At 40.3% G+C, this 23,572-nt stretch overlaps 1 pseudogene; it reads right to left on the bottom strand.

Moving 5' to 3' along the window:
- Window positions 1-886: 886 nt before the first annotated feature.
- Window positions 887-22,028, bottom strand: LOC114420620 (annotated as a pseudogene).
- Between the last annotated feature and the right edge of the window lie 1,544 nt (window positions 22,029-23,572).

Genomic DNA, 23,572 nt, shown 5'->3' with positions numbered 1-23,572 from the left:
GCAAAAAGTATAAACAAGAAGAAAAATAATGGAAACATAAGAATCAGTAAACCTTTCTTTGCAGCTTTCGACACTGCCTCTTGTGCCAAAAACTGCCCAGAAAAATAACCACACTCTTTTCGTACCTAGAAAGAATTTAGCAAATAGAAAATGATTCACCCTCAATATTCAGAACCATTTCATTTAGGAACTATAATTGATAATAGATGATCATACTAGTAGTTGAATTAATAAAATATTATGCAAAGAGTTAAATACATGACAAAACAATGAAAGTATCAATAGAATTAAAGATCTTTATAGAACACCTGAATTTCAAGTTCAAGTGATGATATTGTTTCCCGGAGCTGAGATTACTTGCAATAGTACTTCATGGCTGGATCAATGTCATTACAGCTAAGCAAGAGATGCATGCCTAATGCTCCAATGTGGGCCCATGCACAACCAATGATATAATTGAAATCTAAGAAAGGAAAAACGAAAAAATAAAATATATAGATACCTATAGTATTTAATGATGCCAAGTCACAGCTATAATAAAAAAATTAATAATGCAGAAGGATTATGCGTTATGAAGAGTTTTATACTTTTACTAAACTTTTTGGACATATATAAAATTACAAACATTCAGTAGTTATACATGTATATTAAAGAAGCAAACAAGAAGCAAATAGTTACCAGCGGTATTAGCATCAAGATATAGCTCTCTAAGCAGTGGAACTATGAACTTCTGTGTGTTTGAGAGTTTCCTAGATATTAACAACAAAAAGGAATTCAAAATAATAAACCTTGATAATAGTTTGTAGAACCTATTAATACAGGCTACAACTTGCAAGAAAAAATTATTGTTATGCCCCCCTCTTGAGAATTCTGTTTTATACTTGCACGTGATATAAGAGTCCTGTTTTGACTATTTCCCAAGGTTTTCGGCACATATCAATAGTTGAAGCTCAAATCAATTTCTGCTACATTAAATTCTAGAATGAATTCAACGAATCAAAAAACCTTGGCTTTTGTTGGAGTACTATGCTTAACTGTAGTTGTGCTCCCAAAGCCAAACTTATTAGGCTTTTTATTTTCTACTGGCTTCAATATTTGAAAAGAGCACACAAGTGTCTCACCAACAGTCATCATAGCACCAACATTATCAAACTCTCCACAGTAATTAGGTGCCGAGAAGATGGTTACAAGTTACCTGTTAGCAAAGAATTCATATTTATCTTCCATGACCTGATGGAATATAATCAACACATCATACATTTTGATTCCTAGCCATTACAATCACATATTTAAAAGGAATATGAAACCTGATGGGCCCTGCAAATGAAATCAAGATCATGCTTCTGAAGGAATTTTGTGACCCTATCAGCACCAAAAGTATAGGAAACTCTGCATTCATTCTCTCCCCTACCCCCAATGTCACTACTAGGATCAGACCAAAGGAGATCACATAGTAGACCAGTTTTAGGCACCTTAATAGGACGCGACAAACTCTTTATCTGATTTTGATTGTGTAACTCAGGAGAGAGTCCACCATGCATACAAAATATCTTTTCATCAATTAGAGCTGTCACTTGCAAGCAGTTGAAACATTCTATTAACACTTTCCAAAGCCTCACTTGTACCTCTGTTTAAACTCATCATAAAATCCATAGAAGCGCTGATGTAGCTCTATGTGGAACTTGTAGGCCTTGAATCTTCTTCATCAATGGAATCCTTTGCTTCTTGAAGATCATGGCAGCAGAATGGAGAAGGAAGAAAGATGATTGGAGACGTCACTTCAAGGAGAAGATGAGTCAAGAAGAAGCTTACCACCATAGGAAGCTATGGATAAGATCTTGAAGGTAGGAGAAGAAGAGTGGAGGGAGAGGGAGAGAAGTGGCATGAAATTTTGTGCCTCAAATGAGGTCTAAACTTTGAAGTTTAATTTTTAAATAATCAAAGTTGAAAAAAATGCACACACATGACCTCTATTTATAGCCTAAGTGTCACACAAAATTGGAGGGAAATTTGAATTTCTATTCAAATTTCACTTGGATTTGAAATTGAATTTGTGGAGCCAAATTTTGTAGCCAAAATTTCACTAATTATGATTAATAAATTTTAGTTATGTTTCAGCCCACTAATCCAAGATTAAGTCCAAGATTCTCCACTAAGTGTTGTCATACCCTAATTTCGTCCGGGGACCTTTGCTTGATAACATGCGACTTTTCTTTGGTCCTTGTGAGGTGCTTGGCACCCATCATTAGGCAATTTGTGAAATTCCGGGACATGCCGAAAAACAAAAGAAAATATTGATGCACAATCCGTAAAGGTTCCGTGACACACCGGAAATCAAATGGAAGCATCGTTGCATAAATAGTGGGGTTCCGTAACATTCCGTAAGTCAAAAAGGGGATGATTATGTAATCCGCAAGGTTCCGTAACATTACGGAAAGAAAACAAGTATCATTACGAAATTCGTAAGTTTCCGTAACTTTACGAAAAAGAATCACCAAAAAAAAGCAGAGGGGGGTGTACTTAGTAAAAATGGGGGTGCAAATAGCACCCAGGCCCACTTGGGCCCTCCAGAAGATTCCTCTAGAAGGCTGTTGCTTCTGGAGGAAGCAACCTGGCTCGCTTGGGCGAGCTGGGCAGCAAGCATCTCCCCTATTTTGCTATAAATAGGGGAGGAAGTGAAGAAGAAAAGGGTTCAGCCCCTTAGGCACTTCTCTCTCTTGGGGACAGTTGGCGACTCCACTGGGGACTGTTTTTAAAGAGTTAGGCCATTTAATCTTGTGCAATGTTTTACCATGACATACTCCTTTGTTGGTTTCCCTTCGTTATGTTCTTGTATATATAACTCTTTGATGCTTTTAGTGCATTTTTTGTATGCTTGAGGTAAATATTTATTCATTTGATGCACACAAACACTAACACTATTTGCACACACGGTGAGTTGAAAAAGGGCCCTATACCCGGGTTCGTGGGAACATAAGGAGTGGAGGTGAATCTGTGATTATGCTAGGTCTCCGACTTGCTTGATTACAGTGAACCCTCATCTAGAGCTTTTCTCTTTGAAAACTTATTGTTGCTAGTAGTCCCTACTGCTGCAATATGTTCTTCGAAGAGGATGATACCTCTAGAAACCATCAAGAGAGATATGACTACCTTGGGGGGTTATCACTAAAAGCCTAGTTATCTCTCTCCCTTATAGGTCCCTTAAATAGGGGCACGGAGCAAACACGCTGCTTGCCATTTTTCACACTGCCATGCATAAGTATCATATACCCTTTTGCTTATATTTGTTTTTGAATATTGTCGTACTATGTACATCCCCGTGTTGTGCCTTTCGCATATGCATCATGTGTGGGTTTCGTCTTTGATCCCCTCACTTTAGCAAACCGACGGAGGGTCCGTGTCGCCTTCTTAAAAACATACGTTGGGTGCCATGCTGCCCAAATGTTGTATCCAAGAAGGAAACAATTTCTCGGGCTCCCGTATTCGTAAATTGCATCTGTGTCATATGCATTTCTTCATGCATTCATCCATTCCACCCATGATAGATGTCGGAGTTTTGATTCGCACTAGATTTTATTTCACTTTAGTAAAACATGGGATCGAGTGAAAAGCCTTCGTTTAAAAAGAGGTTCTATCAAGTCAAAATCAAGAGCTTAGAGGTCACTAGTTTACGAGAGTTGGGGCAATTAATGGGTCAACTTCAACGGCAAGCCTTCTGCAAAGCCTATGGTAAGATTTGGGACCTAGCTAGGGTAGAAGTCTGCATGGAACCGATTGCATCCCTTGCCCAGTATTATGACCAGCCCCTAAGGTGCTTCACATTTGAGGACTTCCAGCTAGTGCCGACTGTGGAAGAGTTTGAAGAAATCCTGGGATGCCCACTGGGAGGAAGGAAGCCATATCTTTTCTTTGGGTTCTATCCCTCCACGACAAGAGTTGCCAAGGTAGTGAAAATCTCAGCACAAGAGTTGGACCGTGTAAAGAAAAAATGGAGTAGTCGGAGTACCAAGGAAGTGTTTGGAGGAAAGGGCAAAGGCCTTGGAAAATCAAGGCAAATGGGCTTTCTTTTATTGACATCTTGGTGCTTTTGATCTTTGGAGTTGTCCTCTTTCCAAATATGGAAGGGTTAGTGGACCTAGCAGTGATTGACGCTTTCCTCGCCTTTCATCATGGCAAGGAAAGCCCGGTCGTCGCCATTTTGGCCATGTATGACACGTTCGACCGGGGATGTGAAAAGAGTGGCGCAAGAATTGTTTGTTGTGCACTGGCTCTCTATGTGTGGCTGGTTTCACACCTTTTTCTCCAAGAAGGTAGGCCCGTCTATCCGCTACAAGGTCACTGCTCGTGCGTCAAAAAAGGAAAGGCGAATTGGGACCAACTCTTGGCTAGCATAGAGGGGCGTCTGTTAATTTGTTCCCTCGCTAGAAGGAAGGAAGAATCAGGATTCTATCTTCATGCGAAGGATGTCCAAATGTTCCCTTGATGGAACAAGGGGTTGTATTAATTATAATCCCGTCCTCGCCATAAGACAGCTTGGCTACCCCATGAAAGGAGTGCCATCAGATGAAAGCATCACGCCTTTCATCGCACGGGGTTTCAGTGACCCCAATGCGAGGGTACTCTAAGGAGTTCACAAGGCATGTGATGCGGTGTGAAGAAAGGACAGAGAGCTTAGGGGAAGCAGTAATGGGAGCATCGGCGACTATCATAAGTGGCTGAGAGTCCGGACACAAGGGTTGGATTGGCTCCCAAATCTAAAGACTATGAGAGATGATGAGGTTAAAGCTTCGGAAGAAAGTGATGAGGTACAAGCCCTAAAGGCAGAGCTTGAAAGAGCCCGGGTAGTCGAAGAGAAGTTCAAGTCCATAGCCATCAAAGTCTGAAAAGAGTATGATGAACTAAGGGACGTCAATATGGCCACAGCTGAAGCCTTGGAACGAGAAACCAAGAAGGCCCGAAAGGAAAAACACGACCAAAGCAAAGTTTTGAGGGGCTTTATAGGGCAGCAATAGTGAGCTCAAGCTCCGAAGAGGTGAAAGGAATCATCACGGGTCAAAGGCATGATCTTGAAGGACGAGCTAAAGGTTTGCCTTAGGTCGAAAAGAAATTTGTCCCAACAGTTAAGCGAGACTGAAGGGAATATGCGGGCCATCATCGATAAGTGCAAAGAGAAGCTAAATCTAGCGGCAACTCACGAGCAAAGGCTAGAGGATGAGTACGCCAAGATATCAGCAGAAAGGGAAGCAAGGGAAAGGGTAATTGATTCATTGCACCAAGAGGCAACAATGTGGACGGACCGATTTGCTCTTACTTTGAACAGGAGTCAAGAACTTCCCCGATTGCTAGCCAAGGCCAAAGCAATGGCGGACACCTACTCCGCCCCCAAGGAGATCCACGGACTTCTCAGCTATTGTCAGCATATGATAGACTTAATGGACCATATGATTAGAAACCGCTAGGAAGTTTGTATTGTCGCTCAGATCTTGACTAGTTATAACTTTTTGAAAAAAATGAGTTTATCCCACGTTTTTACTCCAAAAATCAGTGCGAATCAAGTCACTCCCACATTTTATCTCTAGCATGCATTGTATGTTGGTCTCGTCCTTTGTCACGGGAAGCCGGAAGGTCCATATCACCTTCTAAATTGTACACATGGGGCACTGCGCCCCCAAATGCGCAAGTAAGAAGAGATAATTTTTCGGGCTCTCGTGTCCGTAAAATGCATTCATATCATGCATCGCATAAACATCTCTTCATGGCAACATAATAAACATATCGTTCCTGCATTTGTCCGTTATCATATTCCAGCCTCACATTTTGCATGAGTCATGGCATCATCATGCATATGCGTTCAACAAACTTTTTGATCTGCAAAAATTGCATACCATTTGTTTTCATGTTTGCTCATCCTTGTGTTTTCCTCTACAAAACAAAAACAAAAAGGGGAAGCATGAAACTTCACACTACATTCTTAGTTGCATGTGTTAGGCACCATGAGCCAACCATGTTGGGATCATAAACCCATTTGTAAAAGAAAAAAAAAACACAACAACAAAACAAAATAATTGAACATGGTACCTAATGCATGGTTAACTAGGAAATGGTGTTTCTTCGGGCATCTCAATTTCATAATTACATTTTCCGTGCATAAGCTTAAAGTATGCCCGAGTCATTCATCCCTATGAGATGTTGTTGAAGTATTGGCGATCAGAATTGCCATTCCTTGGATTATAGGGTTGAACCAAGCTCATGCTTTTACAAAAAAGTTCATCAAGTCAAGTTGAAGTATAGAAGTAACTATCTTGCAAAAATTGGGGCAAAAGATGAATCGGGTCACATCACTGCTTCGTCTACTGCCAAACATATTTAGGATTGTTGATGTCCTTGTTACTTCCAGTTTCACCTTGACAAAGATGTCATGGACCATGTTGAAAATCTAAATTGATTCAACCCCATATCCTGCATAAAAATTCGCAATACTTCAACTGTACATCATTCGCATACATCCATGCTTTTCATTGGTTGCATTGCTCATTGCATTCTTTCCTTGAAAAAGAAAATAAAAATAAATAAATAAATAAAATAAAATAAAAATGAACTTAATCGTTATTATCAAAAAAGAAAAAAAACACGCTTTACGACGCCCCTACCAAACCCGTGCTAGAGCTAGAGTAACGGGTGAAGTAGAGAAGGTGCAAGAGCATATGAAGGCCGACATGGAGGCCATGAAAGAGCAAATGGCCACAATGATGGAGGCCATAATAAGCATGAAAAAGATAAGGGAAGTCGATATGGTTGCAGTTGCCGCTACCAACGCTGTTGCTAAGGTGAACCCGATGCCTCCATCTGGCCTCAACCAAATGAATCATCCAACCTCAAATATGGTAGGCAAAGATTTAGGAAGTACGGATGACCCCATGATGTGCAAATTCAAAACAAGCACGCCTTCCCGCCATATGGCTTGCCTCCCAAACTATACACCACTCAATGTGGCGTACATTCCCAATGAGGATGTCAATAACTCCACTCCCATACTCATTAAGAGCCAACAACCTCAATCTGATCATGCACATGTCTCTCGACCCATGGAGGAGACACATGAAATTCCCCACCACAATCTAGCCGACTTCGAGCCTTGCCTCGGATATGCCGCTGAAGGGCAAGCAGTTGGTGGTATACCCCTGCAAAACATTTTGGAGGGCCCTTAGTATCATCCACAACCACAACCCTCACGTTCCACAGCGGTTAAAAACCCTCATGACTATGGCAGGAATGGGAAAGTTGGATCATCTAGAGGAAAGGCTCAGGGCCATTGAAGGAGATGAAGATTATGCCTTTGCTAACCTAGAAGAGTTGTTCCTAGTACCCAATATCATCACCCCTCCCAAGTTCAAGGTGCTGGACTTTGACAAGTACAAGGGGACTACTTGTCCCAAGAACCATCTAAAGATGTATTGTCAGAAGATGGGGGAATACGAAAAAGATGAGGAATTGCTGATACATTCCTTCCAAGAAAGTCTTACTGGGGTAGCTGTTACCTGGTACACTAACTTGGAACCTTCCCGAGTCCATTCTTGGAAGGACCTAATGGTTGCCTTTGTTAGGCAGTATCAGTACAATTTTGATATGGTTCCGGATAGGATGCAACTACAGAACATGTGCAAAAAGGGGGACAAATCTTTCAAAGAACACGCCCAAAAGGTGGAAGGATCTGGCGGCCCAGGTGGTACCCCCAATGATGGAAAGGGAGACGATAATCGTGATGGTAGACACATTATCGATACTCTACTATGAAAAAATGGTGGGCTACGCACCCTCAAAGCTTTGCGGATTTGGTCTTCGCCAGTGAAAGTCGATGTGGGTCCGAAAAGAGGCAAATTTGATCATCCTACTAGGACGACTGAGAAAACTGGGGCAAATAAAGAAGGTGAGAAAGAGGGAGAAACCCATGCTGTGACTGCCATTCCTATACGGCCAAGTTTCCCACCAACCCAACAATGTCATTACTCAGCCAATAACAAACCTCCTCCTTACCCACCGCCCAGTTATCAACAAAGGCCATCCCTAAATCAACCACAAAGCCTATCTACCGCACTTCCAACGACGAAGACCACCTTTAGCACAAACCAAAAAACACCAACAAAAAGGAATTTTGCAGCAAAAAGCCTGTAGAATTCACCCCAATTCCAGTGTCCTATGCTGACTTGCTCCCATATCTACTTGATAATTCAATGGTAGCCATAACCCTAGCCAAGGTTCATCAACCTCCATTTCTCCGAGAATACGACTCGAAATGCAACGTGTGCTTGTCACGGAGAAGCCCCGGGCCGTTCCATTGAGCATTGTAGGGCTCTGAAGCGTAAGGTGCAAGGTCAAATTGATGCGGGCTGGCTGAAATTTGAGGAGAATCGCGTGTAAATCCTGACATTGACAAGAGATGCCACACATGGGGCAATTTTGAAGGCTGTTGTTAGGTGTCTCTAATGACTCATCAGGGTTTCCAAGTTTATGCCATAAACCACAGTTACAATGCTAAATGATATGGATAAAATGGACATCCTTGTCTCTCTCATCCTCTCACGAACACATCTTTGCTTATTCAACTTCCACCGGAATGTGAGTGTAAGCCATTGGTCTGTTTGCTCAAGCAACCTGCGCTCCTGAGTGTTGACTTCCAAGACCGTTCAATCAGAGATTACTCATCTTGCACGTTGGTGGGGGTGCCGTAAAACAACGAGTAAAGTTCAAAACAAATAAGTTTCAAAATAAAAAAAATAATAATAAGTTTCAAAATAAAAAATAAAAAGGGAAAGCATTTGATTGACTGTGTTTTCAAGACGTTCATGTGACCTCATTCTGGAAAGTTTGTCTTTTTAGAGGGAAGTGAGTTATCAAGAATAAGATGTTGGACTAATGGCCTCAGAAGGGAGGGGTTGAATTAAGATGCAAAGACTATTCCCCAATTGAACTATCACTCTTTCTTTTTGGATTAAAAATGCACCCTTAACATGAATTACTCAAAAGACAATTCAAAATAAACTTCTTTAAAGCAAAAGATAAATAGCAATAAATAAAAGAAGTTTAAAGGAAGAGAGGAATGCAAACTTGATTTATACTGGTTCGGCCACTTCCCGCGCCTACGTCCAGTCCTCAAGAAACCCACTTGAGATTTTCCACTCTCTTTCTAAAACTCCTTTTACAAAGTCTGAACCACACAGGGACAACCCTTCCCTTGTGTTCAGGAATCCTTTACAACAAGAGACCCACGGTCTCTTAATCCCTTTTCAGAAATAAGAAGAAGAGAAGAAGAAATCTCTCTTAAAAGAGATAGATTGTACAATGAAGACCAATCAAAATTCCTTATTGAATATGCAAGTGGTTGACCAAGGAATCTTTTTGAGAGGATAAGACAGTTCAGTTCAGAAAAACTCTTAATCTTTTGAGAGGATAAACTTTGTGGGCAATGAAAACTCTCTTTAAATTCGTGCTTCCAAGCCACCTTTGATGCCCATTCATAAACATTTTGAATAGATGTGACTCTTGGAAATTATTTTCCGAAAATCCCCTCTGGTAATCGATTACAAGACTTGTGTAAACGATTACAGGTTTTGAAATTTGAATTAAAACGTTCAAAAAACTGTTGGTAATCAATTACCATCCATGTGTAATCGATTACACATTATAAATTTTGAATTCAAATTTCTAGTGACTGTTATAAACATTTTCAGCTGCTGGTAATTGATTACCAGAGAGTAAATCTCAATTTAAAATGATTTGGATAGAAGTCTTTGGCCAAACCTTTTGCTTTTTCAATTTGGAAACTTCTTCCTAAGATTCTAGAGATCAACTTGATCATATATCTTGATTTCTTGTCTCGACTAAAACTTGGAAGCACTTGATCCTTTGGCATCATCAAAACATCAAAACATCTTGCTTCTACATAGGAGTCATTTGACTTAATCCATCGAAAAATCCTTCAACTATTTCTCGTCCTTGAAAAAATTCTTTTTGCAAGAATCAACTCCTTCTTTCATTCTTCCTCACTATGAGGCTATGAAAACAAGACAACGATTGGTACCTCAAAGCCTTACACTGGGGCAATGAGGGGCATCGTGCATGAGCCTCAAGTGAACCTAGGGGCAGATTAGAAGTTCTCACCCAATAGGTTCCCTCCTACAAGGTCATGACGAAAGACAACGATTGGTACCTCAAAGCCTTACACTGGGGCAATAAGGGGCACCGTGCATGAGCCTCAAGTGAACATAGGGGCCGATTAGAAGTTCTCACCCAATAGGTTCCCTCCTACAAGGTCATGACGAAAGACAACGATTGGTACCTCAAAGCCTTACACTGGGGCAATAAGGGGCACCGTGCATGAGCCTCAAGTGAACATAGGGGTCGATCAAAAGCTCTCACCCATCGATGTTTTTAACAAAAAAAGGGGGACAAACCCTAGGATTTCAATAGATTGATTAAACGTCGAACGACTCCATTGCCGTCACTCCAAAAATGGTCAAGTGACTAAATCAAACAGAACATACACTCTGAGGGAGTTCCCGGAGAGATTTGCAAAAATATAGGATGAGGTTGCATGAATTATCACCTTTTTCAAAAGGACAGTCAATCTGTGTTTTCCAAAAAAATTAAATCAAAATCAAAATCACATAATAGGGAAGGACTGTCATGAACATTGTACAACTTTCCATTGCATTGCATTGTTTCATATGAGGTCAGCATTACCAAATTTCACGACAAAGGTTGCATGCATCTGCATCCCTAAAAAATCATGTTAACTGCATAGATTTCCTACATCTAATATCCAGTCGTGTGGATTTGGGATGACCGACCCTCTCGATGAGTCGATCTCTTGCTTTCTCATAAGGGTGAACCCTTGGGTACTAGTACCCTCACCTTCAGAGGGCTACACGCCCTCGCCATCAGAGGACCACACGTCCTCACCTTCAGAGGGCTACACGCCCTCGCCATCAGAGGACTGCATGTCCTCACCTTCGTAGGGCTACACACCCTCACCTTTAGAGGACTACACGTCCTCGCCAACAGAGGGCTACGCGCCCTCACCTTTAGAGGACTACACGTCCTCGCCAACAGAGGGTTGCACGCCCTCACCTTTAGAGGACTACACGTCCTCGCCAACAGAGGGCTGCACGCCCTCACCTTGAGAGGACTACACGTCCTCGCCAACAGAGGGCTGCACGCCCTCACCTTGAAGAGGACTACACGTCCTCGCCAACAGAGGGCTGCACGCCCTCACCCTGAAGAGGACTACACGTCCTCGACAACAGAGGGCTGCACGCCCTCACCTCCAGAGGACTACACATCCTCGCCTTGAGAGGGCTCCACGCCCGCACCTTTAGAGGGCTCCACGCCCTCACCTTTAGAGGGCTACGTGTCCTCATTTTCAGTGTGCTCCACATCCGCACCTTAAGAGAGTTTAAGGTCCTCTGTACTTAAATGCTTAATCGAGACTTGCACTCCCGGTTAAGGGACCAGTAGTTTCCTTTTAACGGTTCCTGGGCCACCCCCTGATATTGGAGGAGGGCCAACTGTGCGAGCACACCCAGAGAGGGAGGCTATCACACGGCTACTATGCATACCGGGGCAAGATTTCACCCGTGCCGCTGCAAAGAGACGAGTGCGGATCATGCGCACCAACATGACCACTCTTACACAGATATAGATGACATTGCTACTTAGCAACATTCTGCCCAGCGACCGCAATGCCAATCTCCCCCTGCAAAAGTATCAGTTGGTCTGTGTCGTCCCGACATGGGTAAGTATGCATATGGTTCAACTGATTTCTGATACCATCTATTGTTTGCAGGGATCGCACCCACAAAGGCACCCAGTGGACCTGAAGAAGTCCAACAGGGCTCTGGGGTTTCCAGCTCTGGTTACGGGCCTCTGTCGGCCCTACAGGGCGCCCGTTTCCCCCAACAAGTTCATGTCGTCGTGGCATAGGTAAGTGTGCACCTCCCCCAACTGATTTCTGATGTCATCTATTGTTCGCAGGGATTGTGCCCGCAAGACACCTAGTGGACCCGGAGAAGTCCAACAGGGTCTTGGAGTTGTCAAGCTCTAATTACGGGTCTCTGTCAGTTCTACGGAGTACCTGTCACCTCCAGCAAGGGCATCAGGCCCCCTACTAATCGAGCTTTCATCAAGAAGTACTGCGTCTCCAGGCAGGCGCAGGGCGAAACACCACAGCAGCCTGGGGATGGCCGGCAGCGGGCAACAGACGCACCGCCATCACCTCTAGAGTTCACCTCTGCTCATCCACAAAAAGGTTTGAGTATTGTCTACACCATATGGCCGACCAATAGGCGACCAAGTCCAAAGCCAAAGGTAAGAAAAGTACTAGGTCAGTGACCGACAAGTCATAAGGCGTCCAGCTCAAGACATTAAAGAAACGCTACTAGGAGGCAACCTAGTACCTTTTGAATCTATGCTTGTTATTTGATCACTTTTTATAGTAGGACGCACCTAGTTGCTCATGATCCTGGGAATTTAAATAAAACAAGCGCAAGCTCGGAAGGTAGTCATACCTCACAATATATATATATATGTATGTTTAGGTAGTGAAAATACCTTAGATATGCATGTATGTAAACAAAAAGCACTTCACAATATATATATATATGTATGTTTAGGTAGAAAGATACCTTAGATATGCATGTATGTAAACAAAAAATACTTCACAAAATATATATATGTATGTTTAGGTAGAAAGATACCTTGGATATGCATGTATATAGCAAAAATACCTTACAAAACATATATATGTATGTTTAGGTAGCAAGATACCTTGGATATGCGTGTATATAGCAAAAATACCTCACAAAAATATACACATGTTTAGGTAGCAAAATACCTCATGAAAAAAAAAGGAAAAAAAACAAAAACAAACAAGAAAAAGAAATGAACAAATGAAAAAAAAAAAGAGAAAAAAAGAAAAATAAGTTGTCTAGCTGAAAAACCAACATGCTTTTGAAAATAGATGACTTCCAACTTTTCTTTGAAAAAATTCACTGATCATAACTAGTTTTTGAAAAAATGTGTGTACACCTGAAGGGTGAATGCTGTGAAATTTTCCCGAGTACCCAAAATGGACTAGGATGAATGCACAAATTGATAAAAAGAACATATTTTGGAAACATTGGGTTGATTTAAAATAGAGGAAATGAATCCTGAGCCCTAGCATCACATGACCATAAAAATTTGACACTTGAGTGTCCACATAGGTGCATGCATGACCAGTTTTGCATAAAGTTTCCAAATCATCATTTTTGCATTTTGTGTCATGGAAATAATGTGGGGCATCCCTTTTTTATCCTTGAACCAAAACCAAACCCCGACATGTATCATGACTAGCCATTCTACAAGCCTTGAGCCAAAATCCTAACTCACCATAAACCTTGACCCAGGGTGAGAATGTCAATCCTTACCCTCGGAAGCAAAAAAGAAAAGAAGGAAAATTTCCAATCAAAGAGAAAGCAAAAAGAAAAGAAAGGAAATTCCCAATCAAAGAGTGGGAGAAAGCAAAAAGAAAAGAAAGAAAATTCCCAATCAAAGAATGGGAGAAACTAAAAAAGGGAAGAAGAAGAAGAAAAGAAAGCTCCTGATCAAGGATCGAAAGAAAACAGAAGAAATGTGCAGAAAGGTCTTTGGACCAGACAATATCTGAACAGTACAGAATTGTCACCAAATAAACAAAAAAAGGAAAGGAAACCACGACCTAAAGTGGTCTTCTCCCTTTAGTTACCAACCAAAATCCTTTGCGTCGGCGACTTTTTCGCCCCGCACTAAACAAAATCAGAAAAGGAAAAAAGCCAAAAACACACAAAAGCCGAAAAAAAAACCACCAAAAGAACCCATTCCCAAGGGAAGTCCTATTGATCCATGATCACGCATGTAATTTTTGATTTGATAGGAAATAATTTGCAAAGTCAAGTCATGACATATCTATGGTTCGGAATTAGGATGAAACACTTAGCTGTGCGAGATTGATACACTCTGAGTGATTTTCTTCTATTTTTGTTGAACCCGGTGTTTCCTCTAAATGGTCATTTAGAAACGAAATGCTAAACATCCAAAATCTCATTTATGGTTATGGGGGGTTTCATCAGCAGACTCTCCTTCCTCGGTAGACGCATTGTTTTTCACTCCAAAAGCATATGCTGCTCTAATCAGTTGGAATATTTGTCTCTTTACTAAAGCATGTTTGCATTTTAGTGGAGAAAACACCGAGACTTTTTCAAGTCTCACAAGTTATCCAGAACTATGTAGGTCTGAGTTCCTCATTGGAGGATACGTAGGAGCAAGAGCCTCGCTTTTGTCGACCACACCACCTTTTGCTGTCATGACCCAAGAGCTGGTAGCCCGCGGAGACACCTTATGGTTATCCGCACCTCGTCATTCAGTGACCCCAAGTGTGATTGATGAGCAGAGGCCAATGTGGTCATCTGCACCCTTTACGGAGATGTCAGCATCTTCCGGTGGAGACTTTTTCAAAGTCTCACAAGTTATCTAGAACTACGTAGGTCTGAGTTCCTCATTGGAGGATACGTAGGAGCAAGAGCCTTGCTTTTGTCGGCCGCCCCACAAGAACTGTCATACTGACCCTGAGGTCATGTGACATGCGGAGACAAAATTTGGTCATTCTACACCCCTTTGCCATTCAGACACAGTCGTGTCCGATGGCACACAGAGACAAAATTTGGTCATTCTGCACCTTTTGTCATCCAGAGGCGGCGGGCCCGATGACATGCGGAGACAAAATTTGGTCATTCCGCACCCCTTTGCCATTCAAACACAGTCGTGTCCGATGGCGCGCAGAGACAAAATTTGGTCATTCTGCACCCTTTGTCATCCAGAGGCGGCGGGCCCGATGACATGCAGAGACAAAATTTGGTCATTCCGCACCCCTTTGCCATTCAGACACAGTCGTGTCCGATGGCACGCAGAGAAAAAATTTGGTCATTCTGCACCCTTTGTCATCCAGAGGCGGCGGGCCCGATGACATGCGGAGACAAATTTGGTCATTCCGCACCCCTTTGCCATTCAGACACAGTCGTGTCCGATGGCGCACAGAGACAAAATTTGGTCATTCTGCACCCTTTTGTCATCCAGAGGCGGCGGGCCCGATGACACGCGGAGATTTACATTATCTTCTGCACTCACAAGATCTGTCATACTGACTTTTGAGTCACGCTGACGGGCGGAAATACCCGAGTGGTTATCCATATAAACATTCTTTTGCTATCTGTAAGACAGAACGCTTGATAGCATGCAGAGACTGACATCGTCTTCTGCACCTTTTGTTCCCCCGGGAACAACAAGTCATTTGCATGCGGAAATTTTATGGTCACCCGCGACTCTCGTCAACCGAGAGGAACGAAATTAGTGTCTTATCTTTACTTTCCTTTTATTTCCAATAAAAGACAAGTAAAGAGGGGCAACTGTCATACCCTAATTTCGTCCGGGGACCTTTGCTTGATAACATGCGACTTTTCTTTGGTCCATGTGAGGTGCTTGGCATCCATCATTAGGCAATTTGTGAAATTCCGGGACATACCGAAAAACAAAAGAAAATATTGATGCACAATCCATAAAGGTTCCGTGACACACCGGAAATCAAATGGAAGCATCGTTGCATAAATAGTGGGGTTCCGTAACATTCCGTAAGTCAAAAAGGGGATGATTATGTAATCCGCAAGGTTCCGTAACATTACGGAAAGAAAACAAGTATCGTTACGAAATTCGTAAGTTTCCGTAACTTTATGAAAAAGAATCATCAAAAAAAGCATAGGGGGGTGTACTAAGTAAAAATGGGGGTGCAAATAGCACCCAGGCCCACATGGGCCCTCCAGAAGATACCTCCAGAAGGCTGTTGCTCCTGGAGGAAGCAACCTGGCTCGCTTGGGCGAGCTGAGCTCGCCTGGGCGAGCTGGGCGGCAAGCATCTCCCCTATTTTGCTATAAATAGGGGAGGAAGTGAAGAAGAAAAGGGTTCAGCCCCTTAGGCACTTCTCTCTCTTTCGAATTTGCTTGGAAAAATTGTTTCCGTGAAGAAAATCTAAGCCGAGGCACTTCCGAAACGTTTCCGTAACGTTTTCCGTGAAGAATTTCGCAAAGGTTTCGACCGTTCTACGATGTTCTTCATTCGTTCTTCATCGTTCTTCGATCTTCAACGGGTAAGTACCTCGAACCAAGCTTTTCGATTCATTCTGTGTACCCGTAGTGGTCCGCATTGTGTTTTGTGTATTTCTATTCTTGTTTCATTTACTTTTTATACCCCCTTTTGACGTGCTTAAGCCATTTTATTTAAGTCATTTCTCGCTTAACCTAAAAATAAAATAAATTTCCACCGATCGTTTGAATTGTATTATCCGTTAACTTCGGTTAAAATGAATTCCGACCGTTCGGTCATGCCGTAACCACGTTGGAAATCAAAAAAGAGGTAAAATAATAATATAATAATCAAAAAACGTCTTTTAGTAAAATAAAGCAGAAAATCAATCAGACGTTTTCTCTTTGGGATTTCTCATTCTTAATTGAATTGACTAATAACTAAAGTGAAACTAAGGCTAAAATCAACTCGCCTAGTCAAGCTCGTCCATAAAAAAGGGTTTTTGAAGTTTATCATTTCAATTTCTTACTAAGTAAAATGGATCATTTTCAAGGTCCAACGCCTTAAAATGATCACCTTTTAAGTAAAAAAGAATCACTTGATAAGAAAGAACTACGTAGGTCTGATTTCCTCATCGCAATTGAGGAATACGTAGGAGCAAAGGAAAACACCCTTGTCGACCACACAAAGAGAAAAATATAAAAAGGGTATAAAGGATATAAAGACATAAAAAGGGAACATAAAAAATCAAAGTCATGTTTGCACATTCGATTAAAGGCTGCCGTCCCTTGGGACAGACGTGTGGGGTGCTAATACCTTCCCCGTGCGTAAATACAACTCCCGAACCTTTCACTTAAAAGTTTGTAGATCGCGTCTTTTCCGGTTTTTCCGACGTTTTCCTCAAAATAAACGTTGGTGGCGACTCCGCGCGTATTCCTTTCGTGGAACACGCATCCCGCGAGTCACGCGTCGCCCTCCCGCCGAAGGGTAGGTTGCGACAAGTGTGCTTAGGTGTCATGAGGCATGTAAAGCATGAAGGACATGCACAAAGTGTGACTATATGATGTGACAATAGAGTGTAGCAAGCAAATGCTCACCTCCCCCTCTAAAATTTAATTGGTTTGAGCTTCTCCCAATTCAATTAAATTTATTTTGCATCACACACATCAAATATTCACTTAATGCATGCGAAATTACAAAACTACCCCTAATACAAAAACTAGTCTAGGTGCCCTAAAATACAAGGGCTAGAAAATCCTACATTTCTAGGATACCTTACCTATATTCTGGAGCCCTAAATACAAGGCCCAAAAATAATGAAACCTTAATCTAATATGTACAAAGATAAGTGGGCTCATACTTAGCCCATGAGCTTGAAATCTACCCTAAGGCTCATAAGAACCCTAGGGCCTTGATGCAACCCTACCCAGCAAGGGCACTGGATAGAAGACTCCTAGTAGATTGGGCCAGAGATCCAAGGGAAGACCCTAGGGTTCTCATGAGCCTTAGGATAGATTTCGAGCCCATGGGCTAAGTATGAGCCCGCTTATCTTTGTAAATATTAGAATAGGTTTTTCTTTCGTTTGGGCCTTGTATTTTGGCCATTCTAGTAGTATAGGATTTTAGCCTTGTATTTCGAGGCATTTTGAGTAGTCTTTGTAGTAGGGAATTTTTTGTATTTTCATGTATTTTGTCATGGGGGTGAGCTTAGCTATTATAGGGGGTGTGTAGCTAAGCTCTAGCTTCTCATCTCAAGGAGGTGAGCTTAACTATTAGAGAGGTGTGTGTAGCTAAGCTCTAGCTTCTTTAGGAATCTTCTTAAGGAAGATACTCAAGGAGGTGAGCTTAGTTATGAGAGGGGTGTGTGTAGCTAAGCTCTAGCTTCTCAGGAAAGTTTTCTCAAAGAAGCTTCTCAAGGAAGTTTTCTCAAGAAAGCTACCTAGTCTATAAATAGAAGCATGTGTAACAATTATGGTAACTTTGATGAATGAGAGTCTTGTGAGACACAACTCATAGTTCAACTTCTCTCCCTTTTTTCTTCCTTCAATTTCGTGCTCCTGCCCCCCCCCCCCTCTCTCTTTCTCTCCTTCTTTCTTTTCCTTCATTGAAGCATTCTCTCCAAGCTTATTATCCAAGGCTCATCTTGATGGTGAAGCTCCTTCTTCCATGGCTTATTCCCTAGTGGATGGTGCCTCCTCTCACCTCTTCTCCTTTGTCTTCTGCTGCATCTCCATGGTGGAAAATCACCATTAAAGGAACTCATTGAAGCTCAAAGATCAAGCCTCCATTGAAGCCCCACAAGCAAGCTTCCATCAAGTGGTAATCAGAGCATAAAAGCTTCAAGTAGGTGCTCCTTAAACCTCCATTGATTTTTAGTTTTACCTTCTCCTTCATTGTTGTTTCTTCATTTTTCTCCATGTATCTCCTCACATGTCTTGTGATAAATGTTGTTAACATGATTTTTTGAATTTCCACCGATTGATCTTGCTATAGAAACTAGATTTCATTTTCTATGGCTCAAATTTCTTGTTCATGTTCTTGAACCATGAGTTGTGTTGAGTTTAGGTTCCTTTGAGTTTTGACTTGCTATTTTTTGTGGCTGAACCCTAAACCATAAAATTATTATAAAATAAAGTAGAATAAAACCTCAAAAATCTAGAGTGACTTGTTCACCTATTGTAGTTTTGTCATAGAAGTCATGTCTAGTCATGAAACTTGTCACATAAGATTTCTTATGTTGTGCTGAATTTTATTTTTCTTGTTTCTTTGTCTAACTCATTTGTTCATGAGTGTATGAAATTATTTTAGCCTATTATTTGATTTGAGTCAAATCTTGCATGTTAATTAGTCCTTAACATGTTCATGAAAAATTCTTAGAGAGTCTTTGATTGTGAACCTTTTCTTGAACTTTTAAGTTTTCCCTATGAGTGTGTCTATTATGAATTTGAGTTTTGGTGATTGAATTGCTGGATGAAATTTTGATCCTAAGTGAATATTGAACTCCTAAAACTGTGGTAAACAAGCCTAGTGAGTTCAACATACATAGGAAGGTTGAAAGTAAGCCCAAGGCAATCAATATTCCATGCTAAAATAAAAACATTTCAAAGTCTGAAATCGCTGGTGCTCGCAGCTTGGACATACAAACTTGTAAAAATTACTGAGAATTGGTTACTTCTAATTTTGAGCTTAAATTTTTATTGAATTTTCTAGAAATATGAAAAAAAGTTAAAAAAATAACCAAGTGATTTGGATAAAAGGAAAAAATACTAAAAATCACACAAGTTGATAGAAAAATCAGTATCCATGAAAAAAAAGTGAAAGGGAAGTGTGCTTGTTGTTTTGGCTCAAAATTTATTCTATAATTGGTGCCTATGTTATACCAATCATAGTTCCAAAATTTCAATTGAAAATTATTATGAAAACAAGTGCCAAAGCTAGAGGTTTGTTGAGTCTTTTTCTTTTTTTAGTCTTTTTACTCAACTCTAGAGCCATTCTAAGTTTCTCTTTGAGTCCTAGCTTGCTTCTATGTCCTTTTCATTGCTTTAATTGTTGAATAATCCTTGAAAAATTGTCTTGTTAAAACTCCAATTGTTTAGCTTTCATTTCATTTTTTTTGGTCTTTGGTTATTGCTTGTTTCTTTGTTTCCTTGTTTGTGGGTTGCCATATAGGGAATTCGAAGGAGGATTGGTGCCATCCCTTGAAGAATTTGAGTCAAGAAGAAAGGGGCCAACCACCTTAAGAGCTATTGGACTAAGTGTTAGACAAGTGGCCTCAGATATCTTAAGAAGGGGGGTTGAATTAAGATATTGCAAACTATTTCCCCAATTAAAAATTCTATTTCAATTTCAATGCAAGTTGCAAGTTCCCTTAAAACTTAACTTTTAAATAATGATTTAGATAGAACAATCTGAATATAAATATAAATCAATAATAAACAAACGCGTTTAAGGGAAGAGAAATTACAAACTCAGCTTTATACTGGTTCGGCCACACCCTTGTGCCTACGTCCAGTTCCCAAGCAACCCGCTTTAGAGTTCCACTATCTTGTAAAATCCTTTTACAAGTTCTGAACACACAAGGACAATCCTTCCTTTGTGTTCAGATTTCTTTACAACAAGAGACCCTCGGTCTCTCAATCCCCTTTGAGAATTTAGAAAGAAGAGAAGAATAAATCTCTCTTGAAAGAGATAGATTTTACAATCTGAGCACTCAATTAATTCCTTATTGAATTGCAAGTGTATTGGCCAAGGAATTATTAAGAGGATGAAATGTTTTTGCTCTATGAGAGAATAAGACTTTTTGTTATGAAAAACTCTGAGCAAATTTGTGTTTCAAGTCACATATATATAGACCTTTGGTGGCCATGTAAAAACCATTTGAAAAGATGTGACTCTTAGAAATAATTTTCTGAAAATCTGCTCTGGTAATCGATTATAGGATTTGTGTAATCGATTACAGGTTTTAAAATTTGAATTAAAACGTTTATTAACTACTGTTAATCAATTACCAATATTGTGTAATCGATTACACAATCTAAAATTTGAATTCAAATTTTTTAATAGCTGTTGTAAACCATTTTTGGCCACTGATAATCGATTACATTCTCTGGTAATCGATTACCAGAGAGTAAATCTCTTGAAAAACACTTTTTAAATTAAATTACTTGGCCAAACCTTTTGCTATTTCAATTAGGAATTCCCTTCCTAAAATACTAGTGATCATCTTGATGTTGTGTCTTGTATTCTTGAATCATTGTCTTGAATTAAACTTGAAAAGCGCATTTGCATCAAATCATCATGATCATCATCAAAACATCAAAGTCATTTGCTTCTACAATCTCCCCCTTTTTGATGATGACAATTTAAGTCCTGAAATCAAGATACAAGCAAGCAATGTATATGCATAATATATTGTGTTCACTCCCCCTATGTTTTGGAATTGATGACCACTTTATTTCTAAGCTTTTTCTTTTTCTAAGCTTCTCTACCACCCCATTTTTCTCCCCCTTTGGCAACATCAAAAATCCAAAGTTCATGGGAATCAATACAGATAATATAATGAAGTGGACAAAGATCAATTATAAGTCATAACCAACCAAAATCATAAATAAGTCAGAACAAAAATATAATCCAAACAGTCATAATTCAAAACCACATAGAATCTAAACATAAAAGACTAAAGTTCAAATACTAAAAGATAAATAAACTGCAGAAAATGATAACTTAAATACCATAGCCAAAATACAGGCTTAAAAGAAAATTAGAAACTAAACTCTAAGAAGGTGGAGGTGGTGGTGGAAGATCAAAGCTCTGACGAATATAACCCACATCTTCTTCAAGCTGTATGAGACGGATATCCATTCCGGCAAAGCAATTATCCAATGAATCAAAACATTCTCCAACATAAGTACGAAGACCCCGTAACTCGAAAAGAACTTCAGTCATGAGGGTTGAATCATCTCGCTGAGGAGGAGGAGAAGGAGTACGCTCATCTTGTGGAGGAAGTGCATCTTTCTTCAGTCGTTGACCATTTTGATCCTTATGGTATCCAAAAGAAGTCACTGCACCAGCACCAATAGTAAAGGAACGTTTACTTGAAAAAATGGTTCATCATCAAGCAAAATTTGAAAATGATGGAGAAATAGAGTGACCAATTGAGGGTAAGGGAGAGGTTCATTGGCCGGTAATGCCTTATGCATTCGGTACCGAACCAAGTGAGCCCAGTCGATTTGACGAATGGTAAGGAAAACCCACATCAAAATCAAGTCCTCCTCAGAGGCTTGAGCCAAATTTGAAGATCGGGAAAGCAAAATTCTAACAATAATGTAGTGCATGATGCAATTATCAAAGGTTAATGATCCGACCAGTAATCTACCGGTCATTTTAGACTTGTAATTGCAAACCATACGGCTAGCATCATGACTAGAATAATCAAATTTCCAGTCATCAACAATGGTGCCCTCAAAAGGTGCACCTTGACTGGGTAATTTAGTCAAAGAAAAGAACAATGATTGATATGTGATCATGGGAATACCATGCACCTCAGAAGAAAGAATGCCATCCTGAATTTTTAAATTGCAGTAAAAGACTTTGACATGTTCAAGATAATAAGGCAATTTTAAAGACATGAAATCAACCAAGCCAGAATTTTGAAACACTTGATAGCAATCAAATGTCTCATCATTGAAGAAATCTATGTCTAGGTACTTAGGGTCTAAAATGATCCTAGAAGAAAATTGAGAAAGATACCGTAGACGTTGATCATCGGAAGAAAACAGAGTGGATGATCTTGGAGATAACAAGGAAGGATGGATAGGTGTTGTGGGTGCTTCGGATGGTCCGTGGCGACGATGGCCAGCAGCAGCGGCGGTGGAGGATGATCCCTTTCTCTTCTTTTACAATTCTGCCATTTGATGAAGTTTTGGTGAATTTCAATCGGTGGAATCGAAAGAGGAGTGAAAAAGAGGAAGATTGGGCTTTACGGGACGTGTTTTGGTGAAGAATTGAGGAAGATATGAGAATTTGAAGATTAGGAATGAAGGAGGCTCGAGAATGAGGGTAAGGCTGGTTTCGTGGGTATTTATAGAGGAGGACAAAGTGTAATCGATTACAAGGTATGGTAATCAATTACAGGAGTAGTAAGCCTTTTGGTAATCGATTACAGGATGTTGTAATCGATTACAGGCTTCCTGTTCTTGTGTAATTGATTACACTGAATGGTAATCGATTACCAGAGCATAAACTAGGCTAGTTTCTCTAAAAATTACCTATGTCTATGCTAAATACATCTAATACTTTCAATCATCACTACTAATGCATTTAATTCAATCATTCAAACATCAAACACACAATAATGCATAAAGCCTATCATAATAACAAGAATTTAAACAAAATCAAGCAAAGTATCATACTTAACACAAACAATCAATCATAAAAATAAATAAATCAATCAATCCTTATTTATCAAAATCAATAACATCTAAGAGGCCTAATTCCTTTCTAATAGAGAAGAATGTTTCTTTGGGGATAGGTTTTGTGAAGATATCAGCAAGTTGATTCTTTGTATCAACAAACTCTAATACACAATCTCCCTTTAGAACATGATCTCTTAGAAAATGGTGTCTAATTTCTATATGTTTAGTTCTAGAATGTTGAACTGGATTTTTGGAAAGATTAATTGCACTTGTATTATCACATCTAATAGGTATATGGTCAAGAAGGATTCCATAGTCAGAAAGTTGTTGCTTCATCCATAAGATTTGTGCACAACAACTGCCGACAGAAATATATTCCACTTCTGCAGTGGATAAAGAAACACTATTTTGTTTCTTACTATGCCAAGAAACTAGAGCAGATCCAATGAATTGACAAGTTCCACTTGTGCTCTTTCTATCTCGATATTGTTTAACATCTATTGACTAACGGG

Source organism: Glycine soja, chromosome 7 (assembly GCF_004193775.1).
Source record: "Glycine soja cultivar W05 chromosome 7, ASM419377v2, whole genome shotgun sequence".
In the NCBI taxonomy this organism is placed as follows: Eukaryota; Viridiplantae; Streptophyta; class Magnoliopsida; order Fabales; family Fabaceae; genus Glycine; species Glycine soja.
Note: the sequence above shows the minus strand (reverse complement) of the source record. Positions and strands in the feature narration are given on the sequence as shown.